At 46.9% G+C, this 27945-nt stretch overlaps 1 pseudogene; it reads left to right on the top strand.

The window, feature by feature from the left end:
* Positions 1–662: 662 nt before the first annotated feature.
* LOC140636087 (chitotriosidase-1-like) overlaps positions 663–27945 on the top strand; it is a 195275-nt pseudogene continuing 167992 nt past the window's right edge.

The raw sequence follows: 27945 nt of genomic DNA, 5'->3' as shown, positions 1-27945 counted from the left end.
CAGCTCACGAACCTGGGCCACCCTCACCAGGTGGACTCAGCCTGCACACCTTGTGGTGCTGGATCTCTCACACCAGCGTGTGGAGGGCTGGTGAGCCCTAGTGAGTAGGGGCTGGGTGAGCATGGGGCTCGCCAGAAGGCCAGGCAGCACAGGGGACCGAGAACCACAGCCCAGACCCCAACTCGACTCCCATACACAGACAGCAACAGGGCTCCCCGCCATGGGCAGCCAGCTCCTCAGGATCTCCCCTTAGGGTGGCGCTGAGGTCTGGCTCCCTGCTGGAGAGGCATCAGGGAGAAGAGAAACAGCCTGCGCTCAGCGGGACCCCCTGGTGGACATGGGAATTTGGCCGAGTCGGACCTTCCAGCTCAGCTGACCCTCCAGTGGAAAGTTACTGCAGGAGCGAGCCCCGAGTCGGCAAGGAGAGCCCAGCTATCTGCCCAGCACCAGCACCAGAAATGATGTTGTGCCAACCATTTCGGCATTTGGGTGACCCAGCCAGAGGATCAGATAGCTGCACGTGATATCTGAATGTGATAGACACACACACAACCAAAAACCCACAAAAGTCGGAATCCCCCCAATGTTGTCAAACAGCAGCCGGATAGTTACATACACGATGCTGTGGTCCCCAATAGGATACATGGTAGACGCTATAAACCATGACTACAGAGGTACTGCAGGCACGGAGATGTGCCTGCTGGGTTTCAAAAAGGAGCACAGAGAGGCAGGAAGCATCCTACGGAGGGGGTGTCCCTTCTAGGAAAGGACACCAGGTCCCTGTGTAGGCTACAGATGGTGAAATCTGTCCTCCTCTCTTTCAGCTTCGGGTTTTCCTCCTCTTTTGTTCTTCCTAATTCTAGATTAGCCTCCACCCTGCATCTAAGACAATGACCAAAGAGGCTTCGTTATGACATCGCGTCCTAAAAGGAGGCTGAGCTCTGGATACCGGGTTCAGAAATGGTCATTGCCTAGGTGTATGCTGATCCCCCGAACTTGTGGCTTCATGGCACTTCTCTCCCTGCAGAACGAGGGGAACCACAGGTCTTACAATGAAAGATGCCCACTTTCACTGGGGCAGTACTATCCCTTGTGGAGGACGTCATCTGGGCCAAGTAGGACAAGTGGGGCGATCAAGAATAGTTCGCAGGTGAGACATAAGCAAACACTTACCTTTGATGTCATGCTTTATTTGTTCATCCATTTATTATTTGTTAAATATTTTCGTTTCATGTCCTCTCTATACCCAACATGGAGTTCAAACTCACAAACCTGAGATCAAGATCCCCCAACCAGGCCAGCCAGGCACCCCAGTGCCATGTTTCATAACTCTTTGCTTCCTTGCCTATCTCTGCATTGAACTGGAACATTAAGTCCTGGACGGGAAGCTTTAGTTACCTCCGAATCCTAGAACGTTCTCACTGTATCCCAATCCTAGATTGACATTTACCATTGAATAGCACTTTAAATAAATAGTCAGTAAAATAACTACTACAGTAAAGGAAATTATCAACTATTCACGTGTGTGGGCCCTGCTCCCTGGGCTCCCAGGGAATCCATGGTTTCTTTCACATTGATCAGGTCCAAATGACTCCACCACACCTCAAAGCGTGGGCTCAGTTTCTGCCCTGACACATGCAAGACCCCTGCCTCAATTAACATGTATCAATCAATCAAAGAGAGCCTGACTGGCTTGGAGTTGTTCGTAAGAACATGGGACTCTTGTTCTTGGGGTAGCAAGTTCTAGCCCCATGTTGGCTGTAGAGATTACAGAAAAATAAAATCTTAAAAACAATCAATCAGTTGATCTTGGGGAGACACAGCCCCGGATCCTACAAGGGCAGAGAGCCAACTGAAGGGTCTACGCACAATATTATAAACAGCAGTGCACAAAATCTGAACTTTCAGAAGTCTCCTAAGAGTGGGGGACACACCAGCCTTAAGGTGTTCAGGTAGAGAAGTAGGGGGAAGTCCCTGGAGCAACAGGGCAGGCTCAGGATCCCAAGGGTCCCAAGGACAGTGGCGCCAACTGTTCCCAGGCACAGGAGCAGGAACCCGGCTGAGAGCAGCGGTACTCGGGCCAGCTGTCTTCCCTGTGTGGCCATAAGCTGCAAACCCCTGTGCAGTCACAGGGCCCCATTCCTGGGACAGACCAGCAAAGGCCAGGAGTGCGAGGACACCCTCCCAGGCAGGAAGAGCACAGGCCTCCACCAGGGCAGCCCCTAAAATTTGGAGTTTTAAAATTCAGTCACTTGTCTGTGGGGAGGCTGAGAAAATTGAGGCCGTTCCACTTTAAGTTCACAGTTAGCACAAGAACTGCCATCCGAGGACCCTGTGAATAAGAGCTAAAATTTACATTTCTTCAGTTACAGGAAAAAAAGAAAAAAACACGTTACAGCCTAAGGTCCCAGAAAGCCCCATATTAGAATGAGAACAAAGCTCAATGCCCTTGAAGGTCTCATATCAAAATGTAAACAGAACTTGAGGAATTCCTCCAGCCCTTCTAGAGGACCCTGAGACCAGCCCTTAAAACTAAGCTAAAACCCACCTCGGGGTCCAAGTCCTTGCTCCACTATGTGGGGTATACTTGGACCCAAGCTCGAGTTTGTAAATCAACCCTTGTGTGTTTGCATCGGTGTCGGCTCCTTAGTTGTTTCTCCGATTTAGAATCTGGGCACAAGACCACCATGTCCCCTCTCCACCTGGGCTGCTCCCCTGTCCCCTCCAACCCAGGCTGACCCTCAGTCTCCTCCCGCCGACAGCAGCTTGGCACAAGCCCTCACAGAGGTCCCACGGTCACGGTCGGCACTCTGGCTGTCCCCGGCCTCCCAGGAGAAGAAAGGAGTTTTCGGTAGGACACATTCCCATGGTGGCCCCAGGGCTCGCTGCCCAGGATGGCAGCTGGGGACAGGACGTGGTCTGTGTCCCTGATGCCAGCTCCTCCTCCCTGGTTTTCCTGCAGGAAATGAAGGAGGAGGCATCGTCTCCTCCAGGGACATCATGCAGATAGACCTGGACATCAACAGGACGTTCGGCAGCCAAATCATGTTTTGGGATTGCTAGGGTGTGGGGTGTGGCTGCTGAGTCAGGGGGCTTCAGGGCCCCAGGGGAGTCCCAGAGGATTCACAGTAAGGAACACAGGGCTTAAGAGGCCGGGGGAAGCAACAGCTTCCAGCAACACACCACTCTATGGTAGGGTGCCGGGGATGACAACCGTGCCCCAACCCCCGGGGCTTCGGGGATGAGGAGGTCACTACGTTGGCGCCACTAGGGGTTTCCATGGGAGCTGAACCCCAAAGGGTTGAGGGACGGCCCCTTGAAAAGCAGGGGGCTGCGGTGGGGCCCGTGGAGGGCAGTAACCGGACCTGTGGGCCAGGCGGCATGGCAGTGGCTGGAGCAGGACACACATCGATCCGATGAGGGTCAGACGGGTCAGGGAGACACCCACACTTGGTGTTTTATATATATTTAAATTCTATGCATTTAATTTGAGACAATTTGCAATTTGTAAACATACATAGTATGATGATCCCCAGATAATGCCTCCAGTCCAGCCAGCGCCCTTCACTGACCACACGGGGCCCCAGGGGCAGGTGTCACAGCAAACCCCAGACTGAGGTCGCCTTTATCTGTAGACATATCCGTGTGCATCTGAGAGAATGTGGATGCCCTGTGTCGGCAGGCCCCCCACGCTATCCCCCCTCATTCCCCACCCCCACACCATCCGCTTCATCATCCCCAATGGCATCCCACCTATACCATCCCCCTCACACCCACACAGCCCCACACAATCCCCACCCACACCACACCCACACCATCCCCCCTACACCATACCCCACATGCCACCACCATCATGCCCCTGCCCCCACAACATCCACCCCCACACCATCTGCCCTCAGCAAGGACCCAGTGCAGCTGCCCCTTGTGGGACATACTCAGCCTCATCAGGGATCTTTGGACACACTGCTCCCATCAGAAGACCAGGTTTCCCATAGAGTACCCAGGGGTGGCATGAAGGAGGGAAGGCAGAGAGCCCCTGACAGGGTGGTTGCAGGTGAGTGGTGCAGAAGACCCACTGTGCCCTGCCTCCACCCACTGTCACTCCTGGAGGGCGGCACACCCTGCATAGGACACCAGCTCCTCACCCAGAGGGACATGGGCTGGCCTGGCCCCGGACTCTGTGGGGGCTGCGGGGATTGAGCCCCCCCAGGCCCAACACAAAGACTAACGGGATCCAGCCCCCCAATGACCCTGGCCAGCCCTAGATTCTGGCCCCAGGCTGAGAGAGTCCTCCCACAGCTGGATGTGGCCTCTTGGGCCCTGGGTGTGCCCAACACGTGCCTAGGTCGCTGAACTAGGGCAGACCTGGGCACTCTGGGACACCCTAGGTTGGGGAGAGGAGGGGTAAGCTGGTGGGCCCCACCCACACCAACACCAGGAGACAGGCTCCACCAGGTTCTTGCCCCAGGGGGCCCAAGTCCGGGGTCCAGCTGCCCTGCGGGGACCCAGCGCAGGAGCTCATGACCTGCAAGTCCAGGTCAGCTCTGCTGACCTAAGAACCATCTCTCAGGCTGAAACCTCAGGACACGTCCCCACCCGGAGTCCAAACATGTTCCGAGGTGGGGGACTCCAGCACCAGACCCCGCCCCACATGTGATTCTTGCCCTCCCCTAAAGGACAGAATGGTCTCCCTCCCCAGGGGAAGGTGCGCACCCTCGGCTCTGAGTCTGTTTGCTGAAGAAAGTCAACAGAGTGTTGTGGTGCGAAAATGCACAGACAGCCCCTTTCTGTGTCTCCCAGAACTCTGTGCAGAGGGTGAGGAGAGACCCCGAGAGAGGAGGAGGGGGTACATCCACGCCCCAAACAGCCCCTGCAGTGGCGCTGCCAGGCACACCCAGCTGACATCCCCACGTGCATTCCAGGGGCGGCCAGACACCAGAGTCAGGCCCCACAGACTTTACTGGGACTCAGCCAGTGCCCCGCAGGCCAGGAGGGGCTGGGACAGAGTGACAGCCAGGGAGCCTCAGGTCACCAGGGTCTGTGGAAAGTGACCTGGGAGGTCTGTACTCCCTCTGTCCAGGGGGCCGGGGCTCGCCGGGTTCTGGGGCACTTCCTCCCCTCCCCGAACCCCTGTGCCTGTGTGCCTGGGGCACAGAGGGCCTGTGGGGCGGTAGTGTGGCCCTGGAAGGGATGTCCGGACAACAGGGCCTTGTGTTGTGCCCAAATGGCAAATCCGAGAAACCACCAAGGAGCCCACACCGATGCAATCTCCCGAGGGTTTCTTTACAAGTGGAGCTTGGGTCCAAGTGCACCGGACACAGAGGAGTAGGGACTTGGACACCGAGACTAAGAGGCGTAGCAGCTTTATAGGAGCCAGTGGCCCATGGGAATGCTGAAAGATGCGTAGTCATGTTGGTCCACACGCAGGTGGCCGATTGAATTACACTTTACCCTATAGTATCGACTTGAACTGGCCTATTACTTTAGTCAGAATTGGCACGCAGTTTTGTGGGGCACAAAGCAGGGTTACATTGTTATGAGCCATTTTCGAATTAGGGTGTGCCCAGCGGCTTGAGTCGGGTGGGGCAGCACTTTAAGCCATAAGCAAGTCATGTGGGGTCATAAGGGAGATGACAGGTGGAGCACAAAATGGAATCAGTCCTGCTCCGCTTGTCCAGGGGTAAGGGATTTTTGTTAAATATCCTGGGTCCCACACTGCAGCTCACGCACGTGGGCCACCCTCACAAGGTGTACTCGGCGTGCACAACTTGTGGTGCTAGATCTCTCACACCAGGGTGTGGAGGGAACCCTACTCACCCTAGTGAGTAGGGGCTGGGTGAGTATGGGGCTCATCCTGAAGGCCAAGCAGCACAGGGGACCGAGGAACCCCAGCCCAGTCCCCACCCAGACTCCCAAACACAGGCAGCCCCAGGGCTCCCCCCCATGGGCAGGGCGGCCACAAGGTCTGGCTCCCTGATGGAGAGGCATCAGGGAGAAGATAAGCAGCCAGCGCATGGGAGGACCCACTGCCGCACATGGGAATATGGCCAAGCCAGACCTTCCAACTCAGTTGACCCTCCAGTGGAAAGTCACTGCACGAGGGAGCCCTGGGTCTGCCAGGAGAGCCTAGCTACCCGCCTAGCACCAGCACCAGAAATGATGTTGTGCCAACCATTTCAGCATTTGGGTGACCCACCCAGAGGATCAGATAGCTGCACGTGATAGCTACATGTGATAGACACACACATACCCCAAAACCAACAGAAGTCGGAATCCTCCCCAATGTTGTCTAACAGGAGCCAGATGGTTACATACATGACGCTGTTGTCCCCAGTAGGATACATGGAAGATGCAATAAACCATGACTGCAGAGGTGCTAGAGACACAGAGATGTGCTTGCTGGTTTCCAACAAGGAGCACAGAGGTGCAGGAAGAATCCTACGGAGGGGAGGCCGCTTCATGGAAAGGACACCATGTCCCTGTGATGGCTACGGATGGTGAAATCTGTCCTCCTCTCTCTTAGCTTCTGGTTTTCCTCTTAAATGCCATTTTCCTCAATCATAAGACCAAAAATTTATTTTATGTTTTTAAATTCCTTTTTATTGGAGTCCAATTTGTATGAATTCTTGCTTCAGCAAGGGTGTCATTCAGGAGAGAAGGAGAGAGAAAGATTTTCTGGACAGTCAACATATCAAGGATTTCATGACCACTTAACCAGTCCAGTAAGGGATTAAGAGGGACTCTTCTAGTGGGGGAAAAAAAGAGACCAAAAGCAATAAAGACTAGAAAGGACCAGAGAACGTCACCAGAAACACCAACTCTTCTGGTAACACAAAGGAACAAAGTTCATATCTGTGAATAATCACTCTGAATGCTGATAGACTAAATGTTCCAATCAAAAGATATAGGGTATCAGAGTGGCTTAAAACACAGGATCCGGGATACCGGGGTGGTTCAAGGGGTTGAGCATCAGCCTTTGACTCAGGCTGTGATCCTGGATTCTGGGATCGAGTCCCATATTGGGCTCCTCGTGGGGAGTCTGCTTCTCTCTCTCCCTAATTTTCAGTCTCTCTCTCTCTCTCTCTCTGATAAATAAAATCGTTATTAAAAAGACAAGATCCATCTGTATGCTGCCTACAAGATGCTCACCTGAAACCTATAGACACCAGCAGATTGATAGTCAGGGGAGGGAAAATCATCTACCACGCTAATGGATATCAAAAGAAAGCTGGAGGACCCATACTTATATCAGACAAACGAGATTTGAAACGAAACCCTGGGGGACACCTGGTGGCTCAGTGGTTGAGCATCTGCCATCGGCTCAGGGCGTGATCCTGGGATCCCAGGATCGAGTCCCACATCACCCTCCCTTTGGGGAGCCTGCCTCTCCCTCTGCCTATGTTTCTGCCTCTGCTTCTCTGTGTATCTCTCAAAAATAAATAAATAATATATTTAAATCTCAAAAAGAAACAACAAATATTGTAAGAAGAGATGAAGAACATTATTTCATAATTAAAAAGACTATAAAGATCAAACAACTAACTATTTATGCTTCCAACATGAGTACCTAAATATAGAAACCGATTAACAACAAACGTACAGGAAATCACTGATAATAATACACTGACAGAGGATTCCAACACCTACTTATGGCATGGACCGATTGTCTATGCAGAAAATCAACAAGGGAACAATGGCCTTGACACACTGGACAACAGGGACTCAACAGATATAGTTAGAATATTAGATCCAAAAGGAAAATAAACATTCTTTTCAATTGCATATGGGACATTCTTCAGAAGAGATCATATCAGGGCCCACAAATCAGCCCTCAACAGGTACAACAGGTACAAGAATGTTGATTTCATACCCTGTACATTTTCAGACCAAGGCGCTATGAAACTGGAAGTCGACAGTAAGAAAAAAATTGGACATACCAAAAATACGTGGAGTTTATGATCATCCTACTAGACAATGAATGGAGCAACCAGAAAATTAAAGAGGTAATTTAAAACAAATGTAAATGAAAACATGTTTCTCCAAACCTCTGGGATGTACCAAAGGCAGTCCTAAAAGGGAAGTACATAGCAATACAGGCCTACCTCAAGAAACAAGAAGTCTCCAATACACAACCTAACCCTACAACTAAAGGAGCTGAAAAAGGAATAGCAAACAAAGACTAAAGCCTACAAAAGAAGGGAAAAAATTAAGATCAGAGCAGAAATAAACAATACAGAAACAACAAAACAGTAGAATGGAATAACAGAACTAAGAGCTAGTTCTTTAAAAAAAGTAATAAAATGGATCAAGCCCCAGCCAGCCTTATCAACGAGAAAAGGGAAAAGACCTAAATAAATAAAATCACAAATGAGAGAAGAGAGATCACAATCAACACCAGAAAAATAAGACAATTATAAAGGGATACTATGAAAGATTATACGCTAACAAACTGGGAGACCTGGAAGAAATGGACAAATCCCTAGAAATGTGCAAATGAGCAAAACTGAAATAGGAAGAAATAGAAAATGTGAACAGACCCATTACTAGCAAAGGAATTTAATCAGCAAGGTACCTGGGTGCCTCAGTGGTTGAGCATGTGTTTGGCTCACATCATGATCCCGGGGTCCTGGGGGTTCAAGTCCCACATCAGGCTCCCCGAATGGAGCCTCATTTTCCCTCTGCCTATACCTCTGCATCTCTGTGTCTCTCATGAATACATAAATAAAATATTTAAAAAAGAAAAAAGATAAAAAGTTGAGAAAGGACCCAAATAAAATCACATCTGAGAAAAGAGAAATAACAACCAACACTAGAGAAATACAAACGATTATAAGAGAATATGATGAAAAATTATATGCCAGCAACCTAGAACCTGGAAGAAATAGATCAATTCCTAGCAACATAGCAAAAATGAAAAATGAAGAAATAATAAATTTGAACAGACAGATAACCAGCAAAGAAATTGAATCAGCAATCAGGGTTCTCCCAACAGGAGACGCTTAGATCAATAGAACAGAATGGAAAGCCAAAACAAGATACAAACCTGTATCTATGACCCATAAAGGATAACAAGGCAGGAAGGAATATCCAATGGCAGAAAGACAATCTCTTCAACAAACCCTAACCCTGACCCCAGGATAAGAATAAATGGTGTTGGGAAAACCAGGCAGCCACATGCAGAAAAATCAAACTGGACCACTTTCTTACACCATATATATAAAAAATAAATTCAAAATGGATGAAAGACCTAAATGTGAGACCTGAAACCAATCAAAGAAGAAAAGATAGGCAGCAACGTCTTTGACATTGGCCACTGATTTTTCTTTCTAGATATGCCACTGAGGTGAGGGAACAAAAGCAAAAATGCTATTGGGACTTCATCAAAATGAAAAGCTTCTGCAAAGTGAAGGAAACAACCAAAGCTAAAAGGCAACATACAAAATGAAAGGAGATATTGGTAAACAACACATCCACTAAAGAGTTAGTATGCAAAACACATAAAGGAAATATAAATCTCAAGATCCTAAAAACAAATTATGCAACTAGAGATGGGCAGAAAAATGAATGGACTTTGTCTCTGACAAGACAGCCAGATGGCCACCAGACTCATGGAAAGACACAAAGCGTCACCCATCATCAGGGAAATGCAAACCAAAACCACAATGATATGTCACCGGAGAGCCTTCATAATGGCTAAAAGTAACAACACAAGGAACAACAGGTGTTGGTGAGGCTTTGGAGAAAGGGTAGCCTCCTTACATTCCTGGTGGGCATGCGAACAGATTTAGCCACTGTGGAAAACAGTGTGGAGGGTCCTTGAGAAGTCAAAAAATTGGATCCCTGGGTGGTGCAGTGGTTTGGTACCTGTCTTTGGCCCAGGGTGCGATCCTGGAGACCCGAGATCGAATCCCACTTTGGGATCCAGGGCATGAAGCCTGCTTCTCCCTCTGCCTGTGTCTCTGCCTCTCTCTCTGTGACTATCATTAAAAAAATTTTTAAAAAGAAGTTAAAAATAGAGCTACCCTACGATTCCAAAATTTCACAGCTAGGTATTTACCCCGAGGATAGAGAAGTACTTTAGTAGACTCGAGGAAGGACACGCAGCCCACTATTTGTAGCAGCGTTATCAACAACAGCCAGACTGTGGATACAGCCCAGATGTCCATCGAGTGATGAATGGGCAGAAAGATGTGGTAAATATACACACTGCAACATCACTCGGTCATCAGAAGGCATGAAATGAATCCATTTATGGTAACGTGGAAGGAGTGGAAAGGATTTATGCTAAATGAACTCAGTCAGAGAAAGACAGATACCAAATACCATACAATTGCATTCACATGTGAATTTTAAGAAACCAAACAAACTGGCAAAGGGGCGGAGGAGGCATGAGAGAAGCAAACCAAGATACACACTCTTAACAACAGGGAATAAACTAATCAATACCAGGGGAAGGTGGGGAGGATGGTGAATCAGGGGAAGGGGATAGTGGAGGGCACCTGTGACTAGTACCAGGCGTTGTATCCAAGGGTCTAACCACTATTTGGTAAACCTGAAACTATATCATACTGTGTTTACAAAGAGGAATTCAAGTAAAACTTTAAAATAATAATTGGTAGTATAGAGAAAACATGTGCACACAAGAGATAAAATCAGAAAGGCAACTGAAAATCCAAATAAAGAGTCTTTAGAGCCACAAATCTCCTCCTTAGCTCAGCTCGGGAGAAACCTGCCATGTCTATTCTCACCCCAGCAGAAGCCAGGATTTTGATTCTCTGGGGAGGCCACTGACTTGGTGGAGTCAGGCTATCTTTGAACCCAAAACCTAAATAGAGTGCATAAAACTAAACTGCCCAAGATGCTAGGAGTCCCAGTGCAGGCACATGCCAAGACCCAAACTCTAACCATACACAGACATAAGCCTAACCCTACACTTAATCCTAATGTTAACCTAACCCTTAAACAAGACCCATCACTAATCAAAAACCAAACACAAACCCCAAGACCAAAACACATTCACGGAACCTTCATGCCAACCCTCACCCTATATCCTAAACCTATTCTAAACCCTTAACCCTGATCCCTACCTTAAATCTAACCCTAACCTCTAACCCTAACCTTAACTTAATGTACTCAAATCCTATTCCTAACCTTAACCTGTACCCTAACCCTAACCCTCTAATACTAATCCTATCTCATACCCCAAATGGTACTCTAACCTGTACCCTAAAACTAACTCCTAAACCACTCCCTAAACCTGTCTCTTACCCTTTTCCAAAACCGTACCCTGACCCTGACCCTGACCTGACCCTAAACCCTAACTAAATACTAATCCTATCCCTAGCCCTAACCCCTATCCTAAACCTAACCCTCGCACTAACCCTAAACCTAGCCCTAAATTTTACCCTAACCCCTAACCCTTACCCCTAACCCTAACTCACACCTTAATACCTCACCCTAACTGCAAACCTAAGCCCAACCCTAACTGTAACCATAACCCTAACCCCACCTCCAAACCTCCTGCCCTAAACCCTAAAGCATAACCCTAACCCTAACTCTAAATACTGTCACTAACCCTAACCTCATTCCCTAATCCCTAACCCCCATCCTAACTCCTAACCACTTATCCTTACCCTTATCCCTCACCCTAACCTCTAATCCGTAACCATAAGGTTAATCACAAACACCTAACATCTAACCTAAGCCTAACAACCAACTGCCTCACCTCCCCTGACCCTACCATTCATTCTACCCATTCACTTACCCTGTGGTTCTGAGGAGTCCCTTCTGATATGGACGAAGCCCCCAATGTCTTGTGCTCTTTTTGTTCAGTCTCCTTATTTATTCTCTGTGATGCACCTGAGAAGGGAGTCACATCCATCATTTCCTTCCTGAATGCTCACTGTCAGGACACAGCAAGCCCCACAATAGAATAAAAACTGAGCCCAGTCCAAGGGCAGGAAGCCCCTATTAGAACAGATCTCAATGCCCTTGAAGGCCCCATATCAAAATGTAAACAGAACTTGAGGAATTACTCCAGCCCTTCGGGAGTTCCCCGAGACCAACTCTTAAAAATAAGCTGAAACCCACCTCGGGGTCCAAGTCCCCACTCCACTGTGTTGGGTATACTTGGACACAAGCTCGAGCTTGTAAATAAACCCTCATGTGTTTGCATTGGTGTTGGCTTCTCGGTGATTTCTCAGATTCACAATCTTGGGCACAACAGTCTGAGATAAAAAAAGAAAACCAAAAGAAGCTCGGACGCAGGTAGAGTGAACGCAGGGTTCTGAGAGAAGCCGCGGAGACCCGGGGGTTTCGGGGTTCTTGTGGAGGCCCCAGCAGACTGGGGGGTGGGATGCTCAGCCCCAGAGCCAGAGGACCCAGCGTCCCACCCGCATCCCGCCCATCAGGGCCAGGAATCAGGGAGCAGCACAGTGCCGCCCGCTGGAGCCCATAGGCGCTGACGCCCACCCCGACTCTGACCCCCACAGGTGCAACTCCCAGGCAGATGTGCACCTGACAATCAGCGCCAAGGCCCATCCCCAGACCCCACACAGACCATTCGCTGCCCCCAAGTTGCCAGACCACAGAGGCTGCAAAGCTTCAGCTCTGCCTGGAAAGTAGGGTCTAGATTCCTTTGTCTTTGTGCTCTATTTTTAATTATCTTCTTTGATTCTTTTTTATTAATTGCCTTATTTTAATTTTATGTATGTACCTTATATGTTTCTTATTTTTACTTTTATGGCAGTTTAATTGTGTTTCATATTTTGGGATTTAGAATCTTTTAACAAGCAGGCCAAAATAATCTGGTGGTTTTTTTTGGAGGGCAGTTGTTATTGTTTTTCTTGGTTTTTCTTTTTCTTCCTTCTTTCTTTTCTGGAAAAAATAATGAGATGGAGAAATTCTCCTCCATAAAATAACATGAGGTAGTACTCACAGCCAGGAAGTTCATCAATAAACATATATTATGTCTAACTACAGTTTAAAACAATGATTATAAAGATAACAGCTGGGCTGGAAAAAGAGCACAGAAGCAAACTAGAGAATCCCTTACTGTAGAAATAAAAGAGCTAAAATCAAGTCAGTCCAACGTTAAAAATGCTATAACTGAGATGCAGTCCCAACTGGAAGCCTTCAAAACAAGAAAGGTTATGGACCACAGAGGCAGACGTAGGGAAGTCAGCCACTTATTAAAACAATAACATTCATTTCATAGGAGACTCAGAAGATGAAGAGAGAGAAAAGGTGGGCCTTACTCAGCCATTAGAAACAACAAATACCCACCATTTGCTTCAAGGTGGATGGAACTGGAAGGTATTATGCTGATTGAAGTAGGACAATCGGAGAAGGACAAACATTGTATGTTCTCATTCATTTGGAGAATATAGGTAATACTTAAAGGGAATATAAGGGAAGGGAGTAGAAATGTGTGGGAAATATCAGAAAGGGAGGCAGAACATAAAGACTCCTAACTCTTGGAAATGAACTAGTGGTGATTGAGGGGAGGAGGGCAGGGTTGAGGGTGAATGGGTGACGGGCACTGAGGGGTCACTAGACGGGATGAGCACTGGGTGTTATTCTGATTTGGCAAACTGAACACCAATAAAAAATAAGTTTATTATTTAAAAAAAAAGAAAGAAAGAAAGAGTGTCACCGGGGTGGCTCAGTCAGTTAAGCTTCTACCTTAAGTCAGATCATGATCCAGGTCGCAAGGAAGGCTCCGTTTTCAGCAGGGAACCTGCTTCTCCCTCTCTGCTTCTCTCACTCATGCTTTTTCTCTCTTCTCTCTCTCAAATAAATAAATAACATCTTTGAAAAAGAAACAAAAAAAAGAAACCCACAAGGAAGAGAAATCTCCCTTGTAGAAGAATTTCAAACAATTTGTGCAGACATTCCACTCTCATGTTGATGAGCATAGCTTCCCACTCTTACGTGTGGAATACACATAGTAACTTCCTTCTACAAAATATATTATGAAAAACAAAATAATATGATGATGATAATAACAATAATTAATAATAATAAAAAGAATCACTTAACTATGGAGAAAGATGACAAACACTACCTCAGCAAGATGATCAGATCGATACCAAGACTGATAAATCATGTGGATAGTATCTATCCTTTATATGATATAATAAAAATGGCAGTATATCTCTGCATAAAATCCACAAAAACAATTCAATCATGAGATAAACAACAGACATGTCCCAACTGAGGGAAATTTTACAAAATACTCTACTTCTCAAAGTGTTCCAGTGCAACAAAAACAAGGAAAGGCTGAAAGACTGTCACAATCCAGAGCAGCCTAAGAAAACAGGAGGACAAATGGAATGTGATATGAGGGATGGTAACTTAGCAAAAACTAAGGAAATCTGAATAAAGTATGGTCTTTGGTTAATGTGACTATTTTAATATTGATTCATTAGCTAACATTTGTACCGTACTAATATAAGATATCAATAATTGGAGAAATTGAGTGCAAGTGCATCCGAATGCTCTGTACTATCTTCTCAATTTCCCTATAAATCTTTGTTTTTTTCCTAATAAATAAGATTTATTTTGAAAATTGACTTAAATGAATCAGGCTCCAAGTGTGAAGACATTTTAAGAATAGTTTAATTAACTGTTGCCTTATTCTTAAAGAGTTCCTTTGATGGAAACAAAGTAAAAATTTTAGATCAGAAGGAAATAAAAACACTTATGCACACGTATAATGCCTCCCTAACCTCAAAAGCAGGAACGGATAATAAATAGCAAAAATCAGATAAAAATACTTTTAGTATAATAGACACCATATTGCAAGTGCAATTAAAATTAGCAATGTATAACATTTATTTCCTTAACAGTTGTCAAGATAGCCTTAGGGAATAAGAGTCTGCAGCATCGAATCCCGCTGCATAGCCGGGGTGCACACAACCCAGGTCTTCCTGATCCCAAATCCCTGGTCCTGTCCAACACACGCTGCCACGCTGAGGTCATTTGCAATTGCTCTCTCAGGAGGTCCGGGGAAGGGGAAAGGAGCTAGATAGGATGGGATGGGACGCAAGGAGGCTGAGAAAATGAAGGCCTTTCCGCTTTAAGTTTAGCGTTCGAACACGTCCAGCCATCCCAGGCCCCTGTGAAGAAGAGATGAAATTTACATTACTTCAGTTACAGGAAAAAAAAAAAAAAAAAAAAGTTTACAGCTTCATGTCCTAGAAACCCCCACAATAGAATAAGAACTGAGCCCACGCCAAGGGATGGAGGCGCCTATTATAATAGGAACAGAGGTCAATGCCCTTGAAGGCCGCATATCAAAATGCAAACAGAACTTGAGGAATTACTCCAGCCCTTCTGGAGGTCCCCGATACAAGCCCTTAAAACTAAGCAAAAACCCACCTCGTGGTCCAAGTCCCTGCTCCGCTGTGTCGGGTGTACTTGGACGCAGGCTCGAGTTTGGAAATCAACACTTGTGGGTTTGCATCAGTGTCAGCTCCATAGTGGTTTCTCGGATTCGCAATCTTGGGCACAACATCCCCATGTCCCCTCCCACCTGGGCTGAACCCTTATCCCCTCCCACCCAGGCTGACACTCAGTCACCTCCTCGCCCACAACAACGGGGCACAGGCCCTCACACAGGTCCCACGGGCATGGTGGGAACTCCCGCCATGCCTGGGCTCCCAGGGGAAGGAAGGAGGTTTCGGCAGGACACACTCCCTTGATGGCCCCAGGGCTCCCTGGCCAGCACGGCAGCTCGAGACAGGTGGGGGTGTGTGTCCCTGACGCCTGCTCCTCCTCCCAAGTTTTCCCACAGGAAATGAAGGAGGAGGTCCTGGTCTCCTCCAGGGACATCACCCAGGTAGACTTGGACGTCAACAGGACATTCGGCAGCCACACCGTATTTTGGGATGGCTAGGGGGTCGGGTGAGGCTGCTGGGCCAGGGGGCTTCGGGGCCCCGAGGGAGGCCCAGGGCCTTCTGGGTAGGGAAAACGGGTTTCTGAGGCCGGGGGGAGCAATAGCAGCCAACAACACACTGTTCCATGGTAGGATGCTGGGGATGACTCCCGTGCCCACACTCCCGGTGCCTCAGGGATGAGGAGGCCACTAGGATGGGGCCTCCAGGGGTTGCCATGGGAGCTGAACGTCAAAGGGGAGAGGGATGGCCCCCTTAGAAGCAGGGGATGTGGTGGGGACGTGGGGGACAGGAACCGGACCTGGGGGCCAGGCGGCATGGCCGCGGCTGGAGCAGGACACACATTGATCCCATGAGGGTCGGACGGGTCAGAGTGACACCCACTCTCGGTGCTTTATATATTTCTAAATTCTATGCATTTCATTTGAGACAATTTGCAATTTGAAAACATACATAGTATAATGACCCCCAGATAATGCCCCCAGTCCAGCCAGGGCCCTGCACTGACCACACGGTGCCCCAGGAGCAGGTGTCACTGCAAACCCCAGACTAGTCACCTTGAACTGTAGATGTCTCCTTGTGCATCTTAGAGGAAGGAGATGCCCTTTTTCCACAGGCCCCCCACGACATACCCATCATTCACCACTCCCACACCATCCCCCTACATCATCATCCCCAATGGCAACGCACAGACTCCATCCCCGTCAAAACCACGCAGCCCCACACAATTCCCACTCACACCATACCCCAACACCATCACCCCTACACCATTCCCCACTCTCCACCACCATCATACCCCTGCCCCCACACCATCTACCACCACACCATTGACCCCCAGCAAGGACCCAGTGCAGGTGCCCCCTGTGGGACATGCTCAGCCTCCCTGGGGTTCTCTGGATACCCTGATCCCATCAGAAGCCCGGGTGTCCCATAGAGTACCCATGGGTTGCAGGGAGGAGGAAGACAGGGAGCCCCCAACAGGGTGGGTGCAGGTGAGTGGTGCAGAGGACCCACTGTGTCCTGCCTCCACCCACTGTCCCTCATTTAGGGCAGCACACCCAGCACAGGACACCAGCCCTTAACCCATGGGGATCTGGGCTGGCCTGGCCCTGGGCTCTGTGAGGGCTGGGGTGATTTGAGCCCTCAACCCAGGCCCAACACAAAGACTAATGGGATCCAGCCCACATGGCCCTGGCCAGCCCTGGATTCTGTCCCCGGACTGAGGGAGCCCTCTCACAGCTGGATGTTGACTCCTGGGCCCTGGGGTAGGATGGTGGGTCCCACCCGCACCCACACCAGGAGGCAGGCTCCTCCAGGTGCTGGGGCCCCAGGGATCCCGAGGCCGGGGTCCAGCTGCCCTGCGGGGCCCAGAACATAAGCCCATGAGGTGCAGGTCCAGGTCAGCTCTGCTGTCCTCAGAACCGTCTCTCAGACTGAAACCTCAGGACACACGCCCCCACCCAGAGTCCACACATGCTTCCAGGTGGGGGACTCCGGCATCCGTCCCCAACCCATGTCATTCTTGCCCTTCCCTAAAGGACAGAAAGGTCTCCATCCCCAGGGGAAGGTGTGCACCCTCGGCTCTGAGCCCGTTTACTGTAGAAAGTCAATAAAGTGTTGTGGTCTGAAAATGCACAGCCAGCCCGCTTCTGTATCTCCCAGAACACTGTTCACGGGGCATGGAAAGACCCCCAGAGAGGAGAAGGGGGTACCACCTAGGCCCCACCAGCCCCTGCAGGGGTGCCGCCAGGAACACCCAGCTGACGTCCCCACATGCCTTCCACAGGTGGCCAGATGCCGGGTTCAGGACCTGACAGAATTACTGGGACTCAGGCTGTGCCCCACAAGCCAGGAGGGCCTGGGACAGAGTGACAGCCAAGAAGCCTCAGGTCACCAGGGTCTGTGCAAAGCGACCCAGATGTCTGTGCTCCCTCTGTCCAGGAGGTCGTGGCTGGCCAGGTACGGGGCACTTCCTCCCCTCCCCACATCCCCTTGCTTGTGAGCCTGGGGCAGAGAGGGCCTGCAGGGCAGTCAGAATGGCCCTAGAAGGGATGTCAGGACAGTAGTCCCTTGTGTTGTGCCCAAGATTGTGAAACCGAAAAACCACTGAGGAGCCAACACCGATGCAAACTCCCAAGGCTTTCTTTACAAACTGGAGCTTGTGTCCAAGTGCACCCGACACAGCGGAGCAGGGACTTGGACCCTGAGACTAAGAGGCATAGCAGCTTTATAGTGGCCAGTGGACCATGGGATATGCAGAAATTTGCACAGTCATGTCAGTTCACACGCAGGTGGTCGATTGAATTGCACCTTACCATATAGTATCCACTTGAGCTGGTCTATTACTTTGGTCAGAATCGGCGCACAGATTTGGTGGGCACAAAGCGGGGTTCACTGTTATGAGCTGATTTCTGATTAGGGTGTGCCCAGCAATCTGACTAGGGTGGGGCAGCGCCTTAAGCCATAATCAGGTGATGAGGGGATCATAGGGGAGGTGGCGGGTGTAGCACAAAATGGAATCAGTCCTGCTCTGCTTGCTCAGGGGTAGGAGATTTTTGTTAAATTTCCTGGGTCCCACACTTGCACCTCATGCACCTGGGCCACCTGCACCAGGTGGACTCAGCGTGCACACCTTGTGGTGCTGGATCTCTCACACCACCGTGTGGAGAGCACCCTCCTTGCCCGAGTGAGTAGGAGCTTGGTGAGGATGGGACTCGGCCTGAAGGCCAGGCAGCACAGGAGACTGAGGAACACCATCCCCGTCCCCACCCCGACTCCCACACACAGGCAGCCCCAGGGCTCCCCTCCATGTGCACCCGCCTCCTCAGGAGCACCCCCCAGAGCGGCCCTGAGGTCTGGTTCCCTGCTGGAGAGGCATCAGGGAGAAAAGAAGCACATGGTGCTTGGCAGGACCCACTGCAAGACCTAGGAATGTGGTCAAGCCGGAACTTCCATCTCAACAGACATTCCAGTGGAAAGTCATTGCATGAGCCAGCACAGGGTCGGCCAGGAGACCCCAGTAGCCGCCCAGCTCCAGCACCAGAAATGATGTTGTGCCCACCATTTTGGCGTTTGGGTGACCCAGCAAGAGGATCCGACAGCTGCACGTGATAGCTGCATGTGATAGACACACACACACCCCAAAACCAACAAAAATCAGAATCCCCGCAATGTTGTCAAACAGCAGCCAGATGATTCCATACACGACGCTGTGGTCCCCAAAAGGATACATGGAAGATGTTATAAACCACGACTACAGAGGTGTCAGAGGTACGGAGATGTGCCTGCTGGGTTCCAACGAGGAGCGCAGAGGAGCAGGAAGCATCCTATGGAGGGGGGGCCCTCCTAGGAAAGGACACCAGGTCCCTGTGAAGGCTACGGAGGGTGAAATCTGTCCTCCTCCCTTTCAGCTTCTGGTTTTCCTCCTAAATGCCATTTTCTTCAATCATAACACCAAAAATTTATTTTATGTTTTTAAATTTCTTTTTATAAGAGTCTAATTTTTATAAATTCTTTCCTCAGCAAGGGTGTCATTCAGGATAGAAGGAGATATAAAGATTTCCCAGACAGGCAAAATATAAAGGAGTTCATGACCACTTAACCAATCCAATAAGGAATTTTAAGAGGGACTCTTCTAGTGGGGGGAAAAAAAGGGACCAAAAGCAACAAAGACTAGAAAGGACCAGAGAAAGTCACTGGAAACACCAACTCTACCAGTAACACAAAGGCAGTAAGTTCATATCTTTCAATAATCACTCTGAATGCTGATAGACTAAATGCTCCAATCAAAAGATACAGGGTATCAGATGGCTTAAAAAACAGGATCTGGGATGCCTGGGTGGCTCAGGTGTTGAGCCTCTGCCTTTGACTCCGGGTGTGATCCTGGAGTCTGGGATTGAGTCCCATAGTGTGCTAGTAGTGGGGAGCATGCTTCTCTCTCTGCCTAATTTTCTGCCCCTCTCCCTCTCTCTCTCTCTCTCTCTCATGCTCTCAAATATAAAATCGTTATTAAAAGAACAAGATCCATCAGTATGCTGCCTACTAGATGCTCACGTTAGACCTATAGAAACCGGGAGATTGAAAGTCAGGGGATGGAAAATCATCTATCACGCTAATGGATATGAAAACAAAGCTGGAGAACCCATACTTATATCAGACTAACTAGATTTGAAACCAAACCCTGGGGGACACCTTGTGGCTCAGTGGTTGAGCATCTGCCTTCGGCTCAGGGTGTGATCCTGGGATCCCAGGATCGAGTCCCATATCGGCATCCCTTTGGGGAGCCTCTCTCTCCCTCTGCCTATGTTTCTGCCTCTGCTTCTCTTTCTATCTCTCAAAAATAAATAAATAAAATATTTAAATCTCAAAAAAGAAAGAACAAATAATGTAAGAAGAGATGAAGAAGGACATTATTTCATAATTAAAAAGACACTCTATCAGGATCAAACAACTAAATATTTATGCTGCCAACATGGCAGTACCTAAATATGGAAACCAATTAACAACAAACATACAGGAACACACTGATAATAATACACTGACAGGGGATTTCAACACCCACTTATGGAAATGGACTGATTGTCTATGCAGAAAATCAACAGGGGAAAAATAGCCTTGACACACTGGACCACAGGGACTCAACAGATATAGTCTGGACATTTCTTCCTAAAACAGAATACACATTCCTTTCAAGTGCACATGGGACATTCTCCAGAACAGATCATATCATGGGCCACAAATCAGCCCTCAACAGGTACAACAGGTATAAGAAGGATGGTATCACACCAGTACATTTTCGGACCATGAGGCTATGAAACTCGAAGTCGACAGTAAGAAAAAATTTGGACAATCCAAAAATACGTGGAGATTATGAACATCCTACTAGAGAATGAATGGAGCAACCAGGAAATTAAAGAGGAAATTTAAAACAAATGAAAATGAAAACATGTTTCTCCAAACCACTGGGATGTAGAAAGGGCAGTCCAAAGAGGGAAGTACATAGCAATACAGGCCTACCTCAAGAAACAAGAAGTCTCTAATACACAACCTAACCCTGCACCTAAAGGAGCTGGAAAAGGAATAGCAAACAAAGCCTAAAGCCTACAGAAGGGGGAAAAATAAAGATGAGAGCAGAAATAAACAATACAGAAATTAAAAAAACAGTAGAATGGAATAACGAAACTAAGAGCTGGTTCTTCAAAATAATTAATAAATGGAATCAAGCCTTATCCAGCCTTACGAATGAGAAAAGAGAAAAGACCTAAATAAATAAAATCACAAATGAGAGAAGAGTGATCACAATCAACACCAGAAAAATAAGACAATTTTAAGGGGATACTATGAAAGAATATATGTTAACAAACTGGGAGACCTGGAATAAATGGACAAATCCCTAGAAATGTGCAAAAGAACAAAACTGAAATAGGAAAAAATAGAAAATGTGAACAGACCCATAACTAGCAGAGGAATTGAATCAGCAAGGCACCTGGGTGCCTCAGTGGTTGAGCATCTGCTTTGGCTCAGGTCATGATCCCGGGGTCCTGGGGAATCAAGTCCCACATCACGCTCCCCGCATGGAGCCTCATTTTCCCTCTGCCTATACCTCTGCCTCTCTGTGTCTCTCATGAATACATAAATAAAATATTTAAAAAAGAGAAAAGATAAAAAGATGAGAAAGTACTGAAATAAAATCACAAATGAGAAAAGAGAAATAAAAACCAACACTAGAGAAATACAAACGATAATAAGAGAATATGATGAAAAATTATATGCCAGCAACCAAGAACCTGGAAGAAATAGATCAATTCATGGAAATATATAACATAGCAAAAATGATAAAGGAAGAAATAAGAAACTTGAACACACAGATAACCAGCAAAGAAATTGAATCAGCAATAAGGGATCTCCCAACAGGAGATGCTTAGATCAATAGAACAGAATGGAAAGCCAAAACAAGATACAAACATGTATCTATGATCCATTAATTGACAACAAGGCAGGAAGGAATATCCAATGGCACAAAGACAGTCTCTTCAAGAAACCCTAAACCTGACCCCAGGATAAGAACAAATGGTGTTGGGAAAACCAGGCAGCCACATGCAGAAGAATGAAACTGGACCACTTTCTTACACCATCTATATAAAAAATAAATTCAAAATGGATGAAAGACCTAAATGTGAGACCTGAAACCATACAAAGAAGAAAAGATAGGCAGCAACATCTATGACATAGGCCATTGGATCTTCTTTCTAGATATGCCTCTGAGGTGAGGGAAACAAAAGCAAAAATACTATTGGGACTTCATCAAATTGAAAAGCTTCTGCACAGTGAAGGAAACAACCAAACCTAAAAGGCAACATACAGGAAGAAGGGCAAGATGGCGGAAGAGAAGGGTCCCCAAGTCACCTCTCCCCACCAAATTACCTAGATAACCTTCAAATCATCCTGAAAATCTAGGAATTCAACCTGAGATTTAAACATATATCAGCTGGAATGCTACAGAGAGAAAAGTTCGTGCTTCTATCAAGGTAGGAAGACCAAAAAAGGAGTAAAGAAACAAAACGCATCCAAGGGGGAGAGGCCCCCGAGGAGCCGGGCTAAGGCCAGGGCGAGTGCCCCCCGGTCAGGAGAGCTCTGTCCCAGAGATGCAGGAGCTGCACCAATCTTCCAGGATAGAATGGCGCCCGCAGGGATTCAGAGCAGGACCCCAGGAGGGTGGGGATACCCTCGGGGTCCATGGGAAACTAACAGACACCTGCACTCCCAAGAGAGTGAACCGAGCTCCCTAAGGGCTGCAGGGCACATGCATTGACCCAGGAGCAGCTCTGAGGGGCTCAGGTGGCGGCTCTGTGTGGAGGGGGCTGCGGGTCCCTGGGAGCAGCTAGGTGGCAGCACCTAGGGCAGAGGAAGAGGCTCCATGTGGAGGGGGCTGCGCAGCTCCTACAGCAGCTCAGAGGGGCTAGGGCGGCGGCTCCGTGGAGAGGTGGCTGCACGGCTGGGAGCGAGAATCCAACAGCACAGGCCCTGGAGCACAGGGCGCCATGACATAGCCCAGGATTCGGCCTCCCCCAGGACAGGCAGAGGCCCGGAGGGCCCAGGACAGCAATGACGCTCCTGCCAAGAGCTCAGCAGATCAGCAGCCTCACCCCGGAGCCTCCAGGCCCTGCAGATGGACTGTTCTGGAGTTACAGTGGGGGCTGAATACCGGTTTTCGGACCTGGCCACTGTCACTGGGGTTGTTTCTCCTTGGGCTTCATGGGGTAAACTACCCCCATTGAGCGCTTCACCTGGCAGGGGGAGGGGAGCTCCCCCAAGGGCTAACACCTGAAGATCAGCACAACAGGCCCCTCCCCCAGAAGACCAGCTAGACGGACAAGTTCCAGGGGAAGTCAAGGGACTTAAAGTATACAGAATCAGAAGATACTCCCCCATGTTTTATTTATTTCTGATTGCTTCCCCCACCTTTTTTCTCCCCCTTTCTTTCTTTTTCTTTCTCCTTTTATTTTCTTTTTTGCTTTTTTTAGTCCTTTTTCCTTTTTTCTTTTTCTCTTCTCTTTCCTTTTTTCTATCCTCTCTTTTTCTCTTATTCCCAATACACTTGTTTCTGGCCACTCTGCACCGAGCAAAATGACTACAAAGAAAAGCTCATCCCAAAAGAAAGAAACAGTCCTCTCTCACACAGAGTTACAAATCAGGATTACAAATCAATGTCAGAAAACAAATTCAGAAGCACTATTATACAGCTACTGGTGGCTCTAGAAAAAAGCATAAAGGACTCAAGAGACTTCATGACTGCAGAATTTAGATCCAATCAGGCCGAAATTTAAAAGTCAATTGAATGAGATGCAATCCAAACTAGAAGTCCTAAAGATGAGGGTTAACGAGGTGGAAGAACGAGTGAGTGACATAGAAGACGAGTTGATGGCAAAGAGGGAAACTGAGGAAAAAAAAGACAGACAATTAAAAGACCAGGAACACAGATTAAAGGAAATAAACGACAGTCTAAGGAAGAAAAACCTATGTGTAAATGCGGTTCCTGACGGCGCCAAAAGGGATAGAGGGCCAGAATATGTATTTGAACAAATCCTAGCTGAAAACTTTCCTAATCTGGGAAGGGAAACAGGCATTCAGATCCAGGAAATAGAGAGTCCCCCCCCCAAAAATCAATAAAAACCGTCCAACACCTCGACATTTAATAGTGAAGCTTGCAAATTCCAAAGATAAAGAGAAGATCCTTAAAGCAGCAAGAGACAAGAAAATCCTGACCTTTATGGGGAGGAGCATTAGGGTAACAGCAGACCTCTCCACAACCTGGCAGGCCAGAAAGGGCTGGCCGGATATATTCAGGGTCCTCCATGAGAAGAACATGCAACCAAGAATACTTTATCCAGCAAGGCTCTCATTCAAAATGGAAGGAGAGATAAAGAGCTTCCAAGACAGGCAGGAACTGAAAGAATATGTGAACTCCAAACCAGCTCTGCAAGAAATTTTAAGGGGGACTCTTAAATTCCCCTTTAAAAAGAAGTTCAGTGGAACAATCCACAAAAACAAGGACTGAATAGATATCATGATGACACTAAACTCATATCTCTCAATAGTAACTCTGAACGTGAACGGGCTTAATAACCCCATCAAAAGGCGTAGGGTTTCAGACTGGATAAAAAAGCAGGACCCATCTATTTGCTGTCTACAAGAGACTCATATTAGACAGAAGGACACCTACAATTTGAAAATAATGGGTTGGAGACCATTTACCATTCAAATGGTCCTTAAAAGAAAGCAGGGGTAGCCATCCTTATATCAGATAAACTAAAATTTACCCCGAAGACTATAGTGAGAGATGAAGACGGACACTAAATCATACTTAAAGGATCTATCCAACAAGAGGACTTAACAATCCTCAATATATACTCCCCGAATATCGGAGCTACCAAATATTTAAACCAATTAATAACGAAAGTGAAGAAATACTGGTGACATCAATCTAGGTCTTTCTACCCTCAATAGGTCTTCTAAGCACAACATCTCCAAAAAACGAGAGCTTTAAATGATACACTGGAGCAGATAGATTTCACAGATATCTACAGAACTTTATATCTAAACTGAACTGAATAAACATTCTTCTCAAGTGCACATGGAACTTTCTCCAGAATAGACCACATACTGGGTCACAAATAGGGTCTGAACCAATACCAAAAGATTCAGATCGTCCCCTGCATATTCTCAGGCCATAATGCCTTGAAAGTAGAACTAAATCACAACAAGAAGTTTGGAACGACTTCAAACACATGGAGGTTAAGGACCATCCTGCTAAAAGATGAAAGGGTCAACCAGGAAATTGAGGAAGAATTAAAAAGATTCATGGAAACTAATTGGAATGAAGATAAAAACGTTCAAAATCTTTGGCATGCAGCAAAAGCAGTCCTAAGGGGGAAATACATCACAATACAAGCATCCATTCAAAAACTGGAAAGAACTCAAATACAAAAGCTAACCTTACTCATAAAGGAGCTAGAGAAAAAAACAGCAGCTAGATCCTACGCTCAAGAGAATAAGAGATTTAATTAAAATTTGAGCAGACCTCAAGGAAATTGAGACCACAAGAAATGTGGAATAGATAAACAAAACCAGGAGTTGGTTCTTTGAAAGAATTAATAACATACATAAACCATTAGCCTGTCTTATTAAAAGAGAGAGAAAACTCAAATTAATAAAATCATGAATGAAAAAAAATAAAATAAAATCATGAATGAGAAAGGAGAGATCACTACCAACACCAAGGAAATACAAACGATTTTAAAAACATATTATGAACAGCTATATGGAAATAAATTAGGCAATCTAGAAGAAATGGAGGCATTCCTGGAAAGCCACAAACTACCAAAACTGGAACAAGAAGAAATAGAAAACCTAAACAGGGGATCCCTGGGTGGCGCAGCGGTTTAGCGCCTGCCTCTGGCCCAGAGCGCGATCCTGGAGACCCGGAATCGAATCCCACGTCGGGCTCCGGGTGCATGGAGCCTGCTTCTCCCTCTGCCTGTGTCTCTGACTCTCTCTCTCTCTCTCTCTCACTGTGTGCCTATCATAAATAAAAAAAAATTTTTTTTAAATATTAAAAAAAAAAAGGAAAGAAAACCTAAACAGGCCAATACCCAGGGAGGAAATTGAAGCAGTCATCAAAAAACTCCCAAGTCACAAAAGACCAGGGCCAGATGGCTTCCCAGGGGAAATCTATCAAACGTTTAAAGAAGAAACCATACCTATCCTACTAAAGCTGTTTGGAAAGATAGAAAGAGATGGAGTACTTCCAAATTCGTTCTATGAAGCCAGCATCACCTTAATTCCAAAACCAGACAAAGACCCCACCAAAAAGGAGAATACAGACCAATATCCCTGATGAATATGGATGCAAAAATTCTCAACAAGATACTGGCCAATAGGATCCAACAATACATTAAGAATGTTATTCACCATGACCAAGTAGGATTTATCCCCGGGACACAAGGCTGGTTCAACACTCGTAAAACAATCAATGTGATTCATCATATCCGCAAGAGAAAAACCAAGAACCATATGATCCTCTCATTAGATGCAGAGAAAGCATTTGACAAAATAGAGCATCCACTCCAGATCAAAACACTTCAGAGGGTAGGGATAGAGGGAACAATCCTCGACATCTTAAAAGCCATCTAGGAAAAGCCCACAGCAAATATCATTCTCAATTGGGCAGCACTGGGAGCCTTTCCCCTAAGATGAAGAACAAGAAGGGATGTCCACTCTCACCACTGCTATTCAACGTAGTATTGGAAGTCCTAGCCTCAGCAATCAGACAACAAAAAGACATTAAAGGCATTCAAATTGGCAAAGGAGAAGTCAGACTCTCCCTCTTCGCCAATGACATGATACTCTACCTAGAAAACCCAAAACCCTCCCCGTGAAGATTGCTAGAACTCATACAGCTATTTGGTAGCATGGCAGGATACAAAATTAATACCCAGAAATCAATGGCATTACTATACACTAACAATGAGACTGAAGAAAGAGAAATTAAGGAGTCAATTTCATTTACAATTGCACCCAAAAGCATAAGATACCTAGGAATAAACCTAACCAAGGAGATAAATGATCTATACCTAAAAACTATAGAAAACTTCTGAAAGAAATTGAGGAAGACACAAAGAGATGGAAAATATTACATGCTCATGGATTGGCAGAATTAATATTGTGAAAATGTCAATGTTACCCAGGCAATGTACACGTTTAATGCAATCCCTATCAAAGTACCATGGACTTTCTTCAGAGAGTTAGAACAAATTATTTTAAGATTCGTGTGGAATCAGAAAAGACCCCAAAAAGCCAGGGGAAGTTTATTTTATTTTATTTTTAATTTTTATTTATTTATGATAGTCACACAGAGAGAGAGAGAGAGAGGCAAAGACACAGGCAAAGAGAGAAGCAGGCTCCATGCACAGGGAGCCCTATGTGGGACTCGAACACGGGTCTCCAGGATGGCACCCTGGGCCAAAGGCAGGCGCCAAACCACTGCGCCAACCAGGGATCCCAAGCCAGGGGAATTTTTAAAAAGAAAACCATATCTGGGGGCATCACAATGCCAGATTTCAGGTTGTACTACAAAGCTGTGGTCATCAAGACAGTGTGGTACTGGCACAAAAACACACATAGATCAATGGAACAGAATAGAGATCCCAGAAGTGGACCTTGAACTTTATGGTCAAGAAATATTCAATAAAGGAGGAAAGACTATCCATTGGAAGAAAGACAGTCTCTTCAATAGATGGTGCTGGAAAATTGGACATCCACCTTCAGAAGAATGAAACTAGACCACTCTCTTTCACCATAAACAAAGATAAACTCAAAATGGATGAAAGATCTAAATGTGAGACAAGAGTCCATCAAAATCATAGAGGAGAACACAGGCAACACCCGTTTTAAACTTGGCCACAGCAACTTCTTGCAAGGTACATCCATGAAGGCAAAAGAAACAAAAGCAAAAATGAACTATTATGACTACATCAAGATAAGAAGCTTT

This window comes from Canis lupus, chromosome 6 (assembly GCF_048164855.1).
Source record: "Canis lupus baileyi chromosome 6, mCanLup2.hap1, whole genome shotgun sequence".
Taxonomy (NCBI): domain Eukaryota; kingdom Metazoa; phylum Chordata; class Mammalia; order Carnivora; family Canidae; genus Canis; species Canis lupus.
The sequence above is the reverse complement of the archived record's forward strand: the minus strand, read 5'-3'. Positions and strand labels throughout refer to the sequence as shown.